The sequence below is a fragment of the Vidua chalybeata genome, chromosome 6 (assembly GCF_026979565.1).
Source record: "Vidua chalybeata isolate OUT-0048 chromosome 6, bVidCha1 merged haplotype, whole genome shotgun sequence".
In the NCBI taxonomy this organism is placed as follows: domain Eukaryota; kingdom Metazoa; phylum Chordata; class Aves; order Passeriformes; family Viduidae; genus Vidua; species Vidua chalybeata.
In genome coordinates, this window is record NC_071535.1 from 35,951,337 (window position 1) to 35,958,120 (window position 6,784).

At 44.3% G+C, this 6,784-nt stretch overlaps 1 protein-coding gene across 12 annotated transcripts in view; it reads right to left on the reverse strand.

The window, feature by feature from the left end:
- The window catches only part of NUMB (NUMB endocytic adaptor protein), a 90,633-nt gene extending 84,038 nt beyond the window's left edge, over nucleotides 1-6,595 (reverse strand). For 3 of the 12 annotated variants that reach the window (XM_053945126.1, XM_053945125.1, XM_053945118.1), the window contains exon 1: nucleotides 5,787-5,848. The gene's annotated coding sequence lies outside the window, so the exon portion shown is untranslated. Of the gene's footprint in view, nucleotides 1-5,786; nucleotides 5,849-6,518 lie in introns of those variants that run through there. The other 9 variants (XM_053945128.1, XM_053945127.1, XM_053945130.1 and 6 more) reach the window with 6 other exon arrangements.
- Nucleotides 6,596-6,784: the final 189 nt, after the last annotated feature.

Sequence of the window (6,784 nt, forward strand, 5' to 3'; positions counted from 1 at the left end):
AGCAAGAGCACACCCCCTCTGTTTGTCCTCTCTGACCCAAACCTCCAGGGTGCTTGCAGAAGTGAAAATAGGGACTGATCCTGCTGAAAACAAACCTGGAAAAAGGAAATAATTTATTCAATTCAAGAAATGAATATACAATCGGGCAGTCCTGGGACGCTAAACAGCAATTCAGAAGTGCAAGAAGTTTAGCTGTCATCAGGCACAACTGGAGATAAGTCATGATCCAGCATCTCAGAAAATTCCAGGACGCATCACATTCCAAAAAAGTTTCTCACCTCGGAATACATATTTTGTTTTTTCTCTTTTTTTTTTTTTTTTTGCCTGAAATGCAGGAGAGGAAAGAGAGCAATACACTATCAAATCAACCAAATACCTGCAAGTGAGAGAAAGTTTGCAACAGGAGAAGACAAGCCATTTTGTGTAAAACTTTTTCTTTTCCCCAACCGAGTTATTATATTCACTCATAGCAAAACACTGCTATGAATGAATAGCAGTGGGGAAGGGAAAGAAACCCCCCAAAAAGCCACTCTATCAGTAGGTATGTGCTAAAATACAAAAAGCAAAAGCAATACCACAGCCACTCAATCCTCTGAAGTCTGATTTATGTAAGACCTTAAACTAGACAATCTAACTCTCATACTCAGGTTTTCAGACTGGGTTAGGGAATTTGATGCATCAGTGATGTACATTTCAACCTGAAATGTGATGACTCAACATAAATACAGACTCTGCACTGATCAGAACTACAAGGAAGAAACTGCACAGGAACCCCAGCCCAGCCCAAAACACTAAACCTTGACTAGTACTACAATAATGATGGGTAAATTCTTTCTCAGACTTTTTAGACCAGATTAATCTTCACAGGCTTTTTGGAAACAGTGTCGCATCTCAATCTTTGAAATCAAAAAAAGTCAGCAGAAATACCATGTTGAGCAGACTCTGGCCAGCCTTAAAAAAAAGTATATGCTAAAGGCATAGTAGTAGTAAAACACAGGAAAATGCTGGAAAATTCATCTGATCCACAGCTGAGACATGAGGAAACCACAACCCTCAAAGCACAACCTATAGAGCTCTATAGTCCTACAGTTACAGCCAGACACCTGTACAAATCAAAATAATAACAACTGTCTTTTTGTAAAAAAAAGTACCTACTGCTTTTTTTCCCCACAGAATTTAGATTATTAATTTGAGTAAGAAACAAATATTAGAGAGGAAAAAAAAAAAAAAACAGCAATTAATTTCATGAGACTATGGTACTCAGCTCCTTGCTTCATGTGAACTGGTCTTGTTCTACTGAGTTCCAGAAAAAAACATCCAAGAACAAAATTAGAAGTTTGCTGTTAAACACATTTGGAAAGCAGGAACAGGCTTTTCCCTTATACTGTGGGAAAATATAAATCCAACACTTTTATCATTAGTTACTAAACAAAAGCTAGACCCAGCCTATATTAATTGTGAACCAAGTTTCTATTTGTGTCATTCCTCCATATGGGGAACAAATTCCTTCACATGTCTCCACAGATTTTTACTACAGCAGTTGATGAATTAATGCCTTTGAAAAAAGACTGTCCTCACTCGAAATCTTAAGGCAACACACAAAGATATCAGCTAACTAAAGATCCAAGCATTTATGAGCCACTCAGCACTACAAGGCACACTGAATAAAGAGGAGAGTTTGGCTCTCATATGCTCAGTGGTGCCCATCAGCAAACTGCACAGCATTGGAAATGCCAAGGTATCTCCAGTCCTGGTGGATTACAGAAACAAGCTTCTTTAACAGTCTAAAATCAGTCCACAACTGAGAGTAGAGCCTCAACAGAGGCTTGAATTGCTGAAACAACATAAAAAGAAGAAAACAGAGATCATTGATGCTTGGAGTTTTTGCCCCAGAAAAATAAACTGATTAAGAGTGGTCACATCCAAACTTAGAAGAGCTAGCACGCAGTAAAAGTGGTTCTGACCAAGTACATGTTTTTTCTTAGTCTCAGTAACACTTGCAGCTCTTAGATCAGTGAACAAGCCCAGGCCAATGACCAAGCACACACCTACAGAAAGCAGTTCTGAAGAATAAACTCTCTAGGTATACCTACAGTACTGCTTATAATTCACTTCACCAGGAAGTTCCAGTCTGTTGTTTCTTAGAAAAGGAAAGGTAATCAGAAAAAGATTCCAAACTGTTTGGTCCAAGTCTTAATACACTGTACTTGAAACCACAGTTTCACTTAGAAAGGTAACAACTTTGGCTCTGGCTTCAGTATCAAAGCCTACCAGCAAAATCTCAAAAATCCTACAGACCCAGTACTCAAAGAAGCCAAGAGCTTGTTTCAGATCCCCAGACTCTGAAATTAATGGCTTTATATTTTCCTCAAGAGCACCTTTACATTTTGGCATATGTATTCCTTTTAAGCAATTTCTCACACACAAATGAATTTGTCCTGACACACTTACAGTCACAACTCTGCAGAAACAAAAGTTACCGTACAGAAACATCTTAAAGTCATCACATCTGGTAATTACTACTACAGAACACCAGGACTCCACAAAGAATTACTATGTAAGACAAATGCCAAACAAAGCAATTCACATTTTCAGAGCTATCACCTAACTACACGCTTCAAAGGAGTCTGGATGAATGTCTAACTGCAGCTACATATGACATGATGCCATTTATACATCCAAACTAGTATCTGCCAGTTGCAAGTCTTGCTCAATAAAAATGAAGGAAAATAAAAAAGAAACAAGGAAAAAAAAAAAAACCAAAACCCACAAAACAACAACAAAAACCACATCCTGCACAGCAGAACAGAAGAGTCTGCCTGATCTTGCTTATTATTAAAATTTTGTTCTTTCTGATGCAACATCTGTTTTAACTATACACCATAAAGAACATGAGTTCAAAATGAGCATTTGATGGATCCCACCCTTAGGATGAGAACAAATCCCCTTCCAGACACAGCTGTGTCAGTCTGAGGTTACTGCGCTGAGCACATCGCTAGTTCTGCATCCTCTGCTCATTACTGTTACCACCCACATCAACATGCCAGCTGAGAGAAATGGAAGAACGCTCTCCAATTAATTGTGATTTTTACCTGCCAAGCCAGCTTGAAACACTTTGCCATAGGTCCTTGTTAACCCAGGTCACGCTGATGGAAATGTATGGTTCCAGAAAAACTCAAAGAAATTTCAATCAGAGCCCCATCTCCAACCCCACTTCAACCTAAGTCCCACTTACACTCCCTAACCTGGATGATCAGCCTGTTTAGATACATGGTCTAGCCAAAATTCAACAAAACAAAAAAAAAGCAATTAACCACCTGATTAACTCCTTGACTTCACTTAACTCACAGCCACAAAGGTCTCCTTGCCAGCAGCTGAAGATGCACAGTCAAGAAGGAGACACGACCACCAGAGCTTCAGTTTAAGCTGTCAAGTCTATTAGCAAGGCAGAACTATCAGGCAAAACTAAAACTGAGCTGCTTCAGCAAAGAGTGGTCACAGCCTCCTCCTCCTATGCAAGCAATAACATTTGTATAGCCATTAAGTCAGTTCAGGCAGTTGATCCAACTGAAGCTTAACATTTTTCTGTACAGCCATTTTCAGCTGGATCAGCAAAGAAAGACTAACAGGGGAAAACAGATCCTTTTGGTGAAAGCATCAGCAGAAAAATCAAAGCTGCTCTGGTGGTAATTCAATAATATGACTGTAGAAGACATGTTAAGTCTTAGCTTGATTGAATTTATGCTTGGTATTCTGCAGGAAAAGAAAGGCAATATGCTCCAATTTCACTTATTAATATTTTGAGATCAATTGAGACTTAACAAGAAATTTGTGATTTTAATATATGTTCACTAATCAAAGCAAAGTCCAAAAACAAGATTAAGGACAAGATTTCACATTAGTTTAAACCAAGCTTGCTTGATAAGCTGGCAAAACAAATAAAAATATAAGTAAACTTTGACCCCTCTCCTAAAGAAAGAACAAAGTCAGCAGAGTGTCAAACAAGTAGATGAGTGCAGTAAGTAGGATACAACTCCAAAGTCACCAATTAGACCAGCTCTGGTTGCCAGTCTCTTACTTGACAGTTTCTGTAAATCATCTTTTCCAGAGTACAAAAGATTAAATTTCTATAGCATTAGAGAGATTTTTTCCAATGCTATGCAGTTCCATCAATATTACTAGTGGAATAAAACCAGCTATAGGCAGAATTCAAGACATACTTCACAGTGCTGTAATAGGCTCTCACAAACACACAATAAAAAAAAATCTACTACAGTATGTTTTTCCCAATAGCTTCTATTCCTGGGGAAGGAAGCACTTTTGCAAAGACTTTCAGAACCATTTCAGAAAGTTTTTAATCCATCACACCCATTATGGTAGGAAAGAAAATTACTTACAGATCATTCCGACACCAAGCAGCTCTATCAAACTACAAAATGTAAGACTTAGAAGTCTGGCAAGTTTTAAGAGCCCAATGTGGCTTGTTGGTTTAGGTTTTTTTCTTCCCAAATGCATAATGCTGTCAAACTACTAACAAAAACTCAGAAGGTTTCACAACACTAGGTGAGAAGATAAACAAACTTGTCTGCTCTGACTAGTTTACATGCGCCTTCAGTTTCCACACATTTAAGCTAAATAATAAATGCAGGAAAGTAATTCCAAGAATGAAAAATAAATTTTCTGCTAGTAAGGATTTAAATGGTTCATTTGAATTGCATTTCACATGTATACTTCAGGAAAAAAAATATTTTCTGTGTTAGGTTTAGAGTTCTGTAAATCTGAATTTTCACTGCAGCTTAAAACCAACACTTTATGCAATTACAGATTAAAAAGCTTTTACTATAGGATAACGCAGGGTACCAAGACTCCTAGAATCACAGGCAAGGATGAACACATCTGAAATTCATTGTTTTGGACTTTGTTCACATCCTGATTTCTTCTGTAAGACTTTTGCTAAGGGGAAAAAAACAGCACTTCCACAGACAATTGCCAAGAGATGAAGAAATGGAAAAGACTCACTGATGAACAGAAAAACAATCTCTTTCTCTATGGTAACTATTAACTTCTGCATAATCATTAAGACCATTTTAGCAGTAACCATAGATCAATAAGTCAAATAGAACTGAGTCAGAAATCCATTTAAATATTCACATTTTTTGTTACAAGTCATACCTAGAGTATTACTGTAGCCAAAGAGAATGACTCTGCCTTCCATTTTATTCACTCTCCTCATTCAGGAGCCTATCTCGATATGCAGAATAATCAAAAATACTAAACGACAGCAAAACAAAACAAAATCCCTTAAATGGTAGAAATATACATTGTTGACAACTATAAGCTTCTCCTGCTCCAGCCAGCTGAATTAGGAAATATTGACAACACAGAAAACACAGCAGCACACAGAAAAGCTCCCTTATCATTTCATAAACCATTAATGAGCAGGTTATATAAATCTACTGGACCCAAGGAGTTGTAGATCAGAGCTGCTGCAAGACATTAACTCTGCTGTGAGGATACATCATTTCATTCTCGAAGACTGCTCATCTCCATGAGCGCAATAAGAGGAGTTAAGGGCACTCCGAAAGGGAGCTGCATTTTAACCCTTCGTGAACGACCGAGCACGGAGCAGGGCGATGCTCCCCGGGCCCACCGCAGCCCCCGCCCCGCACGCTGTTGCTCATCCATCCCTCCTGCACCCGCAGGACGGGCCGAACCCGGCCGGCTGTTCCTTTGTGCAGCCTGGCGAGCTGCCGCACACGCACTGAGGCACCGGCCAAGCCACGAACCGGGTGAAAAGAGACGAGCCCCGCTGTTCACGGGGGCCCTTTCCCCTACAACTCCCGCTGCCAGACTGGGTCGTCAGCACCATCGCCCAAAAGCCTCGTCCCGACGCCTCTCGAACTTCACAGCGCCCCAGCCCCAGCTGAGACGAGGCAGCGAGTTTCGGGAAAGCCCCTACTTCCCGGAGCTCCCACTCGCTCCCACGGCCACGCAGGGGCGGCAAGCGATACAAAGCGCCCGGGAGCGGCCGCGCCGGAGGGACCCTCTGACGGAAACCTGGCCGGGATTCAAGGCCTAGGAGAGACCGCAGGCACAGGAGGCAGCCCCGGGAGAATCCCACGAAGCGGCGCCGCCCCGAGGGTCGCTTCCTCGGGCCGGCGGCTCGGTGCTCCCCGCAGGGCCCTTCGGTGCCGCGGCCGCCCCCCGCAGGCTCCACCTGCGCCGGGCCCCCGCTCCACCGCACGGCGGGGATCGCGCCCCACCCCACCGCCCCCCGCCGGGGCGGGGACCGGAGGGTGCCCCCACATCACCCCCCGCCTCCGCACGCACTCTCCCGGAGTACCCCTGCCCCCCCTCATCCCCTCCGGCCCCTCAAGCTTCCCCCGCCTCCGGCGTCCCCCCCCGCCGCCGGACCCACCCGCGCCCCGCGGGGTTTGGCACGACCCCGTCGCGCCCGCCTGCGGCTCCGGCCGCCGCGGCGAAGGCCCTTCCCCGCATCGCGGCCCGGCCGTGCTCACCTGCTACCCGCAGCCACCTCCCTCCGGCGCCTCCTCCGCCGCCCGTCGCCACCGAGCAGCGCCGCCGCCGCCGCCGCTCCGCCCCCGCCCCCCGGCCGCCGCTCCCGCCCCCACCGCCAGCCACGCCTACCCCAGCGGCCCATTGGCCACGCGCCCCGAAGTCCGGCCTTTGGATTGGTGTGAGGAGCCGCCCGTCAAAGCCTGGGCCCCGCCCATCCCCGCCCCGCAGGTCCCGGGTGGTTTATTCACGCCGGGGCTTTGGCGCC